Source organism: Saccoglossus kowalevskii, chromosome 11, assembly GCF_978046115.1.
Source record: "Saccoglossus kowalevskii chromosome 11, keSacKowa6.1, whole genome shotgun sequence".
Lineage (NCBI taxonomy): Eukaryota > Metazoa > Hemichordata > Enteropneusta > Harrimaniidae > Saccoglossus > Saccoglossus kowalevskii.
This window is the reverse complement of record NC_140651.1, coordinates 8,027,832-8,042,987: the sequence shown is the minus strand read 5'-3', so window position 1 is coordinate 8,042,987 and position 15,156 is coordinate 8,027,832.

Genomic DNA, 15,156 nt, shown 5'->3' with positions numbered 1-15,156 from the left:
ACGACGTCTATGGCAAGGATAATATGCTTATCCGATTTTATTACATCCATGTAAATGATTAGAATTAATCTTGATCTAGAAACCTACGTCATAAGGGTTTACCGATAGCTGTTAATCTATTTGGTATATAATCCCACGGTATTTCCTCTTACTTTGACATCAGCGATTATCACCAGAGTGTTGTATCAATCCAAGCCTTGGGTTGAGAGAATTCGGAGAAACTGTGAGGAAATATCACAGGAATGTATATCCATTACAAGGATAATCCTGCTATCAGTGGATATGAAATGAGGAATTATATTTTGATATTTGACTATTTCTGATAATAACACCGAATAAGAATATACCAATGCGCGCTACTCAGCCGACAACTGTTGATGTATTCATGTATGCTACTGAGTACTGCTGTATGCAGACTGGTGTACCCTTTTATATGCACTGTGCTCTATTGTAATGTGCATTTAAAACGAGCCTGTGGTTTTGAGTATGGAGAGTTCCGAACGCGTTTTTGTAATGTTACACTGTGGTGATATCAATGTTGGGTCTGTCCTGTATTATATACATTCTAATAAAAACGTTCGCTGATGCCATGCTTTGATTATATTTGCACTACAAAACATTTTATTTTACTAAAGGCCAAAACACGATAAAATCGGACTGTAATTCATGAAACTCGTAGAAACAGAGAATGTACGTTACTAGTAGCATTTCCTGCGGATTTAGTGTCATGTTAGCCGAACCGTGGGAGTCATGAACTGTCTTCATGACATGTGCCAATTTATAAGTAAAAAATCGGGAAGTCGATCATTGCAAGTGATGCAGCAAGCAATGTTGACGAGATGAATCACTATTTACTAGAAAATACTATTTTCAGTCTGTCTAAGAGAATGATATTTTGTTCTGTGCATTTAAAGAACATGAAATATAACAGAAACTCCTGTAGATTCTTACATAGGCCACCCACTCTAAACATGTCAAATCTGATCGTGAATGTTTATAGACCGAAATTAATAACAAAACTGATTCCGATCTCGTCTCTGGGGCTTTGTACACTTACAGCAGTCACGACTGCCATGTGAGCTACTGTCGCAAGATACGCCAGCCCCAGATACACATCAGACGTATCCGGTCACGAGTAGAGGATGAAAATAACGAAAACTAGTAAGTGCGTGTTTTCAGATAATGTCAGACAAACGTGGTCCAAATTGCCAGATCCATTATTTCCATGTATGACTCACTGAGTCACACGACCTGCGCAAAGATGGTGTTCGTTAATTTCACAATTATTTAATACAAAAAATGCACAAACAAAGTAAATTTAAAACATGTATTTATGCAAATTTAATAACGTAATTTTCCCAGAACGGTGAAAAGATAATTTTTTCTGTACATTTCATATTGTAATTATTCCTATACTTAAAGCAAGGGAGTCGTCACTTATACTTCATTTCCCGCGCGGGTGTAGGTTGACGACCTCTCCGCTTTACACTTTCCAAGCGAGTAACACATTATGTATGCAACTACAACTGACGTTTACCTTACCATTAGAATTACTAAAATCTGTCGTACAATGATGGAACAGCTACGTAAAATGTACCTGTAGTTTATTTTTCACAATGGCCTTTAAAACACGGGGAAATAAAAGCTGGTTTTTACCATGGTTGTAGATTATGTTTAATAAATATTCGAGCGTTTCGAATTGCAATATAAGTATCACTGTTCCCACCCAAAACCAGAAGATGTAATGGTCCATAAGCGTTAATCTTGTCATATTATTATGATTACAAACTTTGGTAAACGCAATATTTGTTCGAGCATCGATGTAGAACATATATGTGGATGTTTTAGATAGAAAACCACTAGTCATTCTTAATGAACCTTAGTGTGAGTGTGTATATTTCAATTACGTATACTAATAATACCTTGAAAATAAAACAAAATATCAAGTAAATAAAACACATTGATAATCATTCTTCCAAATTACGCACATACAATACATTAAAAAAATCCCTGGAACAAGAACAATACATACAAGTGATGAACAACCCACAACATGTCAAAACAATAGTTCAATTTAGACTAATTTGCCATAATTTGCTTGGGAGGGAAGAGCATACTAGACCAAAAACCCCGTCAAAAGATTAGAGTATGATGTTCCCAATGTAATGAAGTTGAAGACGAGGAACATCATTTAATACATTGCAAATTGGATACTAAACAAAAACAATGTTTTAGATTATCAACAATGTAAATGTCAAATTTAAAGACACGTATATAGCTCTATGTGTACTTTAGTCACTGAACAAACAATACACCACTGCCACAGTTCATATCATTTTTTTCTTTTATTTTTATTATCTTAAGAAATGTTAAATATTCTACACGGTTGGAATAAATATCCATATTATCTTATCTGTATGATTACATTAAAGCGAAAATAACATTGAAAACGTGTACATAAATGACAATCTATTCTAATTTAGAAACAAATTTAAATGAGTTAGATAGTGATAAAATCAAAGTATACCAGTAAAAGATATAATGTGTCGACATTGTGATTTTAAAATATAATGATGAGAAACATGTCATAACTAAAACAAAAATCGAAAATGTATATTTCTTTAAAGAAAAAGAAAAATTTCTTAACAAAATCAGGATTCCATCTTAGTAGTTAATTTGCAATATTTTCAGTTGTTTTTGCTACGTGAATTTAATTTAATATTGTCTCAACAGCACACCTATGACATTTCGAACACGTGTTCTTCTTGCTATGGTAACAATGAATGACAAACATATTCAAATGTGTTATCACTAAACAGCTGATTATAGCTGATACAGTTTCCATGTACCACTTTACCGGCATTCCAGGCAACTTTTCATTCTTTCCCTGCAACATTTCAGAAAAACTTGTCCAACTTTCCATAGGGACTTGTTCGACTTTCCAGGAATTTTCTTCCACTTCCCTAGTTCAATAACTTTTGTTTAATATCATACAATCAAATGTTTTGGTCATTTTCTAACCCACAATTTGCACTATAACAGTCGTACGGATATGTCCATACGGAAATGATGACCATCGAGTAGGAACAGCACCATGGCAACAATTAACTTAAAAATATAACACGGCCATGTAATAGACTTTTTATGTTTTGGTGATAGTTTTGAGTGGATAAAAAACTTTTGAAATATATATAGAAATAAGTATCGGGATTTTTATAAAACTAAATGTCCAGACAAAAGAATCGCTATTTTTCAATAATATCTCAATATATTACCGTGGTAACGAACTCTTCGTACACATAGTTTTGTACAAAAAATGTAAAAAAAAAATGTGGATTCAAATCTTTTATTCTCAGATGAGTGAATAAAATTGTCCTAGCTCCTTTGACTTGCTTAGGCTCGGGGTCATCACAGAGGCGGCATAGAAATCACATTCCACAACTGAAACAGTCAGTCTCCAACAATTTAATAGCATTGCCCAGAACAAACCTGTTTAACGTTCATTCAGTTGGGTTATTCTAACAGATATTACGATAAGAATGCTGTCATATCTTTTGACTCACTGACTGTTTCTATGGTTACTCAATAGGTAAACCGCTTATAATTATTCATCTTAGATCCATCATCGCTGGATATGAAGATGAAAGTTAATGTGTTGCCAGTGTCCATGACTGAAACGTTTGATTCATTAAACGATGATATCTACATATTCTTTTGCCAAGTACAAGACTTATTTGTAATTTGACAACAGGAAGTAACATACATCATTTGAATTCTTCGCACGTTGCAATTCGACCTACGTCATATCTGCATTCACCGAGTGTGTCCCGGGCGTTCAATAATACCAACGCCCACGTACATATTATAGTATATATGCCGCTGTATTCGAATATGAGTGGGAGGGATCCACTTGTTTTCGAGACTGAACTACGTAAATTGTAACGACAACTTTAAGCAAGCTATGGGCATGTGGGTGTGGGATACGTCGTTGAGTGAGGGCGTGTTTCATGTGTGTGGTGTTCAGTGACGAAGACAGATCGACTGAAACGTGTGTATTCTCTTATACTTAAAAGTAAGGTACAGACTTACTAAAAAAATGAAAATATGCAGACGTATAATAAAAAAATACCGTCATGCTACCGTCAAGTATTTCATTAGCACATTAATTGAGGCAGTTACGGTCACTTCATCAGTTTTCAAAAATATATCTACATATCTAAAACCTGCGAACAAACAACTTGTATATATCACAAACGGGCTAATTTTGCTGTTTTACATTATTTTAAAAGGTAGGTATGCCACAATTGAATATATGCATTATCGACATTTCTCTTAGAATAATAATGTTTGCATGATATTTGACCTTTAGTATGTGTTTTACCGTAAGTGGTGTGCTTTGTCCGGTCATCCTTGATCAAGTCATGATTCAATTAAACAATCAATATTCTACATGTTTTATTGTGTCCTATTCTTGATCGTGTGACAATTAATTTGTCTAACAGCGATCGGCATCCGAACGCCACGATCAGGAAACATCATTGAAATACGATCAATAAATAAATAAACGTATGTTGAAAATTAAATATTATGAATAAATGTATGTAAATAAGTCATTGAACGAGAGTAGATGTTGATATAGAGAGTACGCACTGTGAACAGTATGGTATTTATCGCTATTCGATTCATACAGTATGCCACCAATAGCAATTACGTAGACTTGCATTTCTCTCTTAGTTAATACGGTTAGTGATACAAATACATTCGTCAGATTTCGAGTGATTGCGTATGAAAACCATCAGCCGATCTGCGTCTTTATAAAAGAAGCTTTTCACAGCAATGTAAACAGATCGTAATAGTAATAGTGGTTACCTCCTTCTGGTACGGAATAAAGAACATGAAATATATATGTCATGGTGCATTGAACAACCATTCGTTATTTGTAGATGCATACATTGTTGTGTACTTGTATTATTTTAGAGTCGATTTGAAGTAAAATAATAAACCGACCAAATATGTAGAAACTGCAACTAGATGAATTGGGAAAATAATAGACAGTACCAACCATATGTCTCGTTTCACTACTCGAATACGTACATATCTCCATTACAATGAGTGACGCCAATAGTGACGTAGACCATATTGTGCATTTTTGAGTGGTATTTTGAAACTATTCATGATTTCAATGCACTGCATTATTCAATTACTTTTCTGTTCGTATTCAGATTTTAAGAGTTAGGGAACGTGTCCGATTTCAATACAAGTACATGGTAATATTTTACTATGACGTTATACAATTCCACAAATCGGAGTATCTCGTTCCAAGAAATCGTTTAAACTTTGTCTAAGCTTTGTATATTTTACTGCATATTCTTCATAATTATACCCGAGGCGAGGTGAACTGAAATTATAAAAATTTCATCAATATTTATGTTTTTAATATCATAGTTATTGAATTGCATATGAAATATATTGTGGCGATATCTCGCATTGGTTTAGGTACACATCATGGAATTGCATGCAATGAATTTTTAAATACAAACAACTGGTTAGACAAATTCTTACAAAGAGCGCCAATGTAATGGTAAAGATCGACGACGAGAAAAATCGGACTACATACCCGCTTTCCGGTTGTATAGTTGGCAATTATTTGCCCAGTGGGCATAAAGTTTTGCCAACAGTGTGTTTATATTCAGTATGTTAAGGTGTTCTTAAGACAATAATGGTTAACACCGGGAATACATAATTTACATAGTACGAGTGATGTCCTTTTTACAGAAGCGAGGGAAAATCACATGTATCTGTATTCTAACCTCAGGTACGTTAATGTGTGCCAATGTGTTAAACTCGTGGTCTACATGTTGAGTGGAAATCTAATCTACAGAGCATACCAGAGCTATTACTGTCGTAATGGCCCGCCCTCTAATTTAAACGCAAGCCTACAAATGCTTGTTCTAATAAAGAAATTACCGCATTACGAAAAAGTACCATCCCTTTCCCAAACCTTTTAAAATATTAATTTTGCAATCGCCTTAATAAGAGGAAGATAAAGAACTCTCTAACCTTACCATAGATATCGGAATGGTAATACTCGGCCTTGTTCTTTCAGTCGCTGTCTACATTTAACTCAACTACAGCTAATTCTTCGACACCTTTTGCTTGTACATTGCCTAATTGTAAACTCCACATTAACTATTTAAAACTTGCAGCTTTGAATTGTGAGTTCGAACCGAAGCTTTCGTATAGCACCAACATTTGCCATTTTCTATATATAAAGTCGCAAGACACTAATATTGACTTTGAGATGGCTGGTGGGCAATATCTATATAATGCCCCTGCAATGGAACAATCGGTCAGTGAATGTCCCGCGAGAACAAAGATTTAGACCACGTGCAGTGAAGTAATATGCTTTGAATACACTATGAACATGTCAGGTATATTATGTAAATGACCTTTACTTATATAAACATTAATCTGTAATGAATCATTAATTGTCTAATCAACTTTTGAAGTTATTCGGTGAGTTCAGGAATTTGTAATTGTTAAAGGGAGCGATGCCAATGACGCACAGCTGGTATAATGATGGACCTATGAATATTCACGATCCAACAAAAAACTCCCAGCCCAAAAGCCATTAAGGATGATACTATACTATGACGTACTATGCTACATGTCGAAGCATGTAATCAATATGTTCTCCTATTCGTCGGAATAGATACAAATATTTGTAAACGAGTTCCTGGTCTTTTAAGTGACTGCATTACTGCCTGTACCCAGAGGGGGGAGTACATCAGGAAAGCGCATACCTCGAAAATTGCCGGCGACAAATCTACAAATCCACGATGCATATCTGACATTTCACTGTACTAGGTAGACGACTAAATTGTCATGCTCTCTCTTTTTCTTAATGCCATATACCGGCATTAGTTTACATGATGTCTCCAGTCTTTCCACTTGAGATATCCGTGTATAAAACATTCAGCGTCTACCTTGGGGACACCAAATTGGTATTGCATTGATAACCACTGTGTCTGGCAAGATGCGCAGACGTCATTTGACGTAATTACTTTCCCAGCGATATTTGACCTTATACATCTTTTCCTATTCAGCTTTACACATCTCCCTATTGACAGTACGGTCATACTAATTACAAATCACTACAGATACGGCGGACGAGTGGAGCTTAAGTAGCCTTGTGCTGCGAGGGTTACAGCAAGCCATTTATTTACTTATTTTTAACACATCACTGGTCTTTTTTATTACAACCCATTCCACGGTTAATGAACTGTGATCTAAATGAGATGGTTTGTGTGCAAACCAGCAAATATCGTCGAATAGTCACTACCAATTTAATAAAAAAAACATATTTTTCAACCAAATTAATCACGATCAACAAGGGTGTAAATATTCATTCACATTGACAGCTATATACCGTATCCTATCGATAACACGTGGAGTCAAATACGGGTTAATATTTATAAGTTAATAAATGAATAACTCATATACTGTATAAAGCTTCTGTTCAAAACAGTATGGAAACCACAATTAAATCGAACTATGTATGAGTTAAATCACGTGATCAATGCATAAACACTGATATTATTTATTTATATATTTAAGTCACCGTTTTTTTTTATTATTATTTATTTTATAAAGAGTGTTTTGTATGCATATGTTGCATCTTCATAAATTACAACATAGCGAGCATCGCTTTCATCTATAAAATATAGATATTCTGAATAACCCCTCGCCTCTTTTCGAGAAAAATTGTCTAACACGTATGCAAGACGCGAGTTTCGATGTTTATACGTTGTGTGTGAAACTGGGACACAGGTCAGGATGATTCAAGCATCGTAATTGATGGTTTTAAACACGTGAACAATATTCAGTGTTTGGTATTATAAGCCGGTCCGTGTATGCTGATTTGTAGTTAACAATAATAACAACTTCCTGATATAAAAAAAAACCCAGATGGGTTAGAACACGACACTAACATGCATGTAGATTCATGTGCTCCTGTGTTATTTGATTGTATATCGTTCCATTTATTGATATACTTCATTGTTAAAATAAAAATCGGAATCATAATTTCAGATTGTGAAACAGTCAGTCGCCTGCTAATCATGCTCGTTGCATTGGGTGCGTTGGTCACGTAGCTCAACCCTCAATGAGATTTCAATCGTTTTTATTTCATGTCCCTGTAAAATGCGTCAAAATGTCTGATCAATGTGTAGCCCCCCCCCCCACACACACACACACATACACATTGATCAGATATGTTGACGCATCACGCTGCACTCATTAATCCCGATAAATAGTGTCATTGATACAAACAAAGTATATGGTATTAAATCGTAGATATGTCGACATATCACACACGAACATGAGCGATCATGCAGCCAGTAAATGTGCAAGGCCATCTTAGAAAAATAATCGATTCGCCAAAACGTTGTTTTTCTGCGTTCGATAGTGTGTTTACTAGCGACACAACCTGTAAAATCAGCCGACCAGTCGGCATCTGATAAGCACGACTTAACTTTTCGGGGTGTTTGCATCATAAGCCGGGGCATTTTCAGCGTAGCATATTTATTTTAATGCAATTATAGAAACGACATATAAAATGCATTTACACAAATATAACTTCCAGAGAACCTAAATTTTGAAATAAACACGGGAGAATCGGATTGATGACTTGTAGTTTCGGCTCATCCAAAGTGATATATTTCCGCGTATTGGCACATTTATAAATAGTAAAACAGGAAGGCGTCAATATTATGGACAACAAATGTTACTATAAGCGTGTGTCAACGATGCGTTATATTCCCACGGGGAATATCGCACGTACATCATGTATGCTAAGCACATTAATGTATATTTATAGAGCACGGTATGGGAATAACACCCATATTAATAACACGACATCAAAAAAAAATAATCATTTCCGGGCAACTCAGGAATCATGAATTTAAAAAGAGGCGATTTGGTCTAGTAATGCATGGAAATAAAGCGGAGCATTTCTAATAGCAAGATGATTCATTGATAGTTTGTTTTCAAGATAGGACAGGTGAACTAACGAACATTACGGAAACAGGTCGGGTGAATGTTTCCAGTGCACATCGATTGCTTCAGTTTGTTATACACAGCTTTGTTGATTTTCTAAACAACTGTTTTATTGCAGTTAGTTCCAATCGATTTTGTTTATGTATAACTTGCTTCAAGAAGTTTCTTGTGACCTGAAGTCATCACATGTATGCAACATCTTACTGGTGTCTTATATTGTGTAGTGCTACTCATTCATTTGCATATTTTAACAAAAAGACTTTGCATAATGACGATGCATGCAAGGAAACCCATCGTACATAAAACAGTTCACACTGTCCCATTTTACATTTTGTTACACAAAATATATATAATTATTACCGATATGTGTTATCACACGATTTACTTGAGATATCCCGAGTTATCATACGATTTACTCGAGATATCCCGAGTTAGTATCTGACTTGTACTCGAGATATCTCGAGTTATCACACAATAAACTTGAGATATTTCGAGTTATCTCACGATTTACTCGAGATATCCCGAGCTAACGAACTGTTCACTCGAGATATCCCGATTTATCACATGATTTATTTGAGATATTCCGAGTTAGTATCCGATTTTTACTCGAGATATCTCGAGTTATCACACAATAAACTTGAGATATTTCGAGTTATCACACGATTTACTCGAGATATCCCGAGCTAACGAACTGTTCACTCGAGATATCCCGATTTATCACACGATTTATTTGAGATATTCCGAGTTAGTATCCGATTTTTACTCGAGATATCTCGAGTTATCGCACAATAAACTTGAGATATTTCGAGTTATCACACGATTTACTCGAGATATCCCGAGTTATCACAAGATTTACTCGAGATATCCTGAGATAACAAACTGTTCGTTCGAAATATCCCGATTTATCCAACAATTTACTCGAGATATCCCGAGTTAGCATCCGATTTTTACTCGAGATATCTCGAGTCATCATACAATAAACTTAAGATATTTTGAGTTATCACACGATTTACTCGAGATATCTCGAGTTATCACATGATTTACTCAAGATATCCCCCGAGATAACAAACTGTTCACTTTAGATATACCGATTTATCACACGATTTACCCGATATATCCCGAGTAATCACGCGATTTACTCGAGATATCCCGAAATAACAAACTAACTGTTCACTCGATATATCCCGATTTATCCCACAATTTACTCGAGATATTCTGAGTTATTATGCGATTTACTAGGAATATCTCGAGTTATTGCATGGTTTACTCGAAATACCCCGAAATATTCACAAATGGTTAACAGCATTTCGTTGAGAGCGGAGGAGTCGTATTCTCTTCCTATATCTGTGTTCAATTTCAAATCTTATTCATGTGCAGGCAAAGTTGACTGCGACTACAAACGCGTCTATCAGCACAAAATCCAACACGAGATATAATCTAAAAGCGGTGAGATGTATTGCAGCACGAGGGTGCGACATTCAAATCCACGGTCTGTCAACTCAAAATCACGCAGTTTGACCTTTGAATAGGTCGATTGATTGCTGTCTTGTTGTTGATAGTTGATGGTAACAGGCGCACATGCGCGATGATTCATTGATATTTTTCTTCAAGATAGGACAGGTGAACTATCGAACATTGCGAAAACAGGTCGGGTGAATGTTTCCAGTGCACATCGATTGCTTCAGTTTATTATACACAACTTTGTTGATTTTCTAAACAACTGTTTTATTGCAGTTAGTTCCAATCGATTTTGTTTATGTATAACTTGCTTCAAGAAGTTTCTTGTGACCTGAAGTCATCACATGTATGCAACACCTTACTGGTGTCTTATGTTGTGTAGTGCTACTCATTCATTTGCATATTTTAACAAAAAAGACTTTGCATAATGACGATGCATGCAAGGAAACCCATCGTACACAAAACAGTTCACACTATCCCATTTTAAATTTTGTTACACGAAATATTTATTCATTATCGATATGTGTTATCACACGATTAAATTGAGATATGCCGATATATCACACAATTTACTCGAGCTATCCCGGGTTAGTATCCGGTTTTTACTCGAGATATCTGGAGTTAGCACACAATAAACTTGAGATATTTCGAGTTATCACACGGTTTGCTTGAGATATCCCGAGTTATCACACAATTTACTCGAGATATCAGGAGTCAGTATCTGATTTTTACTCGAGATATCTCGAGTTATCACACAATAAACTTTAGATATTTCGAATTATCACACGATTTACTTGAGATATCCCGAGTTATATCACACGGTTTACTTGAGGTATCCCGAGTTATCCCACAATTTACCCGAGATATTCTTAGTTAGTATCCGAATTTACTCGAGATATCTCGAGTTATCACACAATAAACTTGAGATATTTCGAGTTATCTCACGTGTGATTGTTCGAGATATCCCGAGTTATCACACGATTTAATCGTGATATCCCGAAATATTAAACGGCTCACTAGAAATATACTGATTTATCACACGGTTTACTCAAGATATCCCGATTTATCACACGGTTCACTCGAGATATCCCGATTTATCACACGATTTACTGGAGATGTCCCGATTTATCACACGATTTATCACACGATATCCCGAGTTATCGGATGGTTTACTCGAAATATCCCGAAATATTCACAAATGGCTGAGGTGATTGCGCCGAGAGCGGGGGAGTCGTATTCTCTTCCGTTATCTGTGTCCAATTTCAAATCTTATTCATGTGTAGGCAAAGTTGACTGCGACTACAAACGCGTCTATCAGCACAAAATCCAACACGAGATATAATCTAAAAGCGGTTTGGTGTATTGTAGCACGAGGGTGTGACATTCAAATCCACGGCCTGTCAACCTAAAATCACGCAGTTTAACCTTTGAGTAGGTCGATTGATTGCTGTTGTGTTGTTGTTGTTGTTGTTGTTGTTGTTGTTGTTGTTGTTGTTGTTGTTGTTGTTGTTGTTGTTGTTGATAAGGGGTAGCAGAGGCATACGCACATATTAATGGTGTCACGGAGCTGCTTGTATATCCACATGTCTCAAATTTGTGACATCATTAGACTTTAGAAACTACAAGTGTGTAGGCGTTGGTAATTGACGTCGACGCCTTGAAATCACATCCCTTTGTCACGAGAATCGTTGATATCATTTTTATGTTTCCATTTTACGTAGCAGTTAGGGAATTAGATGTCAAACCATGAGAATCAATACATCTTCTGAAAGCTTGCATATACTGTGAAATTAATTTTTGCTGAAGAGATAATTTATTGAAAATAAAATTCAGCGGATACTAGTATACATTTTTTCTTATATTTTACATTCAATTCACCAAGAATCAGTGAAACAACCAAAGTCATTTCAGCGAAAATTAATTCCAGCTAAAAGTATTTTACAGTAGAAGGAGATAGTTGGATATGCACTAGTATGAATACTCAATCTATTTGTAAAGGTCACCTGCTCACAATCTCTAGATATTTTAATGTTTCTTAATTCGTTCTCACTTAGTAAGTAGTTCTTATATTTTACTCGAGGATTGAGCCATTCGAAGTCTTCCAGTCGGGGAGGGGGAGGTACGAGATGAAGCGCTTGAATGATAAAATAAAATTAGTACACCCCGAATGATGTTAAATGATCAATTCCTTATAACTAGCCTATTCGTGATACGTAATCACCGCATTTGAACAGCTCTCTGTGACGTTGCTAAGAAACGAAATTTATGCTTTTGTGTCGTGTGAAGCGAACATTTGTCACCCCCCCCCCCAAAAAAAAACCCATCCCCCATTTAGTTCAAAATAACGCTCGGGCTGTACAATATAAGTATAGACCACGTCATCGGAATTCACAGCAACATTGGCGCCGAAGTCTAGTCGTTATTTTTAGAAACGTATTGAAGAGATTTCTAACTAAGGTAATGAGACTATAAATAAAATGCCCTCATCTTGAGAAGTAGGAGAAAGAGAAAGTTCTCCACGGTAACCTTTGCCTACTAAAGTTGAGATAACACCCTTAATTGCACTGTCATCGTGCACTGATTAATGGACTGTTTGGAAACCTTTTTACACTCATCGTTCAGCGTGGTGAAGCCTTTCTCATGCCTTAACTCCTCGACTAGGTGGAGTATTTCCTTCTCTAGTTTCTCATTTCCCCTGTTTGTTAAATAGAGAGAATATTGAAATGGTTATCATCACACATGTTTCATCTTCTCTCTACAACGAATGTTCCTAATGAACCGAAGAATTGACTGAATTACCCCCGGTGTATAGCTAGATACCTAGTACACAAGATGAAGGGGAAATACACTGTTGAAATTTCCGTTTTAATAACTTACGTCAATTGTGGGAACTAAACGGCAATCAATAACAGCGTAAATTCAATATTAAAGCTGCTGAATGAAAAAGCAAACTAAATGTGAGCATTTTTATTGACTATTTCTCGTGTTTCGTTATAGCGTATTTGTTATATATTTAGAAGTTGATTGATGCGTGTTTATCCGAACTCGTGATTCAATAAAGTAGTATCTGTGTCACTATCCCTAATTATAATAATGGTCCATATATGGGGAACTGACAACCATATTTGGTATTAGGCGTACGTACATATTCATAACCTAACATTTGCATAGTGAATCGTATGGCTGTTTGGATTGAGAGTTTAGAGCGTATTTTAGAAATTTAAAATTCGCAAGGCTTCCATTCGCGTGGTTCCCGCTAAGTACTGTACTGTCGATGCGGGAAACAGTCTAGCAGTGGTTCGGTCGTTTAGCGTGAATTTTATGTCGCGTTCAAGACAAAATTACTACGTCGTATAAATCAGTAGCGAAATACGACTGTAGTATACAAGTAGTTGTTGCCTAGCAACCATACTAGTGTTATTCATTAGCCGATTTAAAGCTAAAAATAGAAACCAGTCAAGTTACCATGTATCTTTAGAAACATACTGTAAAATGACTAATTTTCACTGGGTTTAAATTTTGCTGATTTACCATTTCAGGCATATTGAGTGGGTTATATATTCACGGTTTTATCATTTAGATAATGTGTTTTATTTTACACTTTTACTGGGTTTTAATTTTAGCGCATTTTCCAGTCAGGGAAATAAGCAAAATTAAAACCCAGTGAATAATTAACCCATTTAGTATATTGATTAATTAAAGTCCAAATGATAAATGAATCGCATCCCGTTTATTCGACGGGTTTCACTTCGACTCTTGAATTCTGGGATATGTGACCTGTGCTTGTGTCTCATTGTATTGTAAAGACACAAGATAACATTCCCGTTCCCTTCTTCGACTAATTTCATCTTGCCTTGTCATTTTTATATTTAAATCTTCTGAATATTTGTCTAATTGCAGTAATTACATGGTTTCGATTGCATGACTTTTTGTCAAATTGTCATGGAAACAGAACAGCTTTATGGAGGCGATAAAAGTTCAAAAGGCGGTAAAAACACTGGGGCAGAAAGCGAATCATGATCATTCCAAATAACTATTTTGAGAAGTGTAGAATGATTATGGATTTTGTGAGTTTAGTTTTTATTGTTTTTTTTCCCAATAAATGTTTTCACAATTATCGGCTTGGCAGGATCTCAACAGTTACTAAGACTGGTCGATCTCGCCGCCTATTAAAAATGATCTAGTTTATAGCGTCGTAGTCCATTTAGTTGCAAGTGACCCAAACAGGGTTTCGGAATATCTGCGTTGAAGCATGTGAACCAACAAAACTGTTTAAAGCTCATCAGCACAAATTGTGGCACAACTAGCTTCTTCTAATCGCCAATGGAAACTGCACGTTGCTAATTTCTCGGAAAAATCGGAAATTCTTGAGACCTTATCTCGGAAATAAAGTCTCCGAAGATGGTGCAATTGAAATATTTTTCTCACGGAAACTGGGTGAAAATATGTGCAATTGAAATATCTTTCCCACGGAAATTGGGTGAAAATATATCTCTTCCGGGATTATTTTAATATCTTGAAACAAGCATATGTTCCCTTATTTTGATGTTGTGGGCGGATCCTTTCTCGTGTTGCACAACGCATCCGAGTACTTTTTTTGTTGTTGGAAATTCGCTCTAGTCCCAAAATAGAGCAAATGCG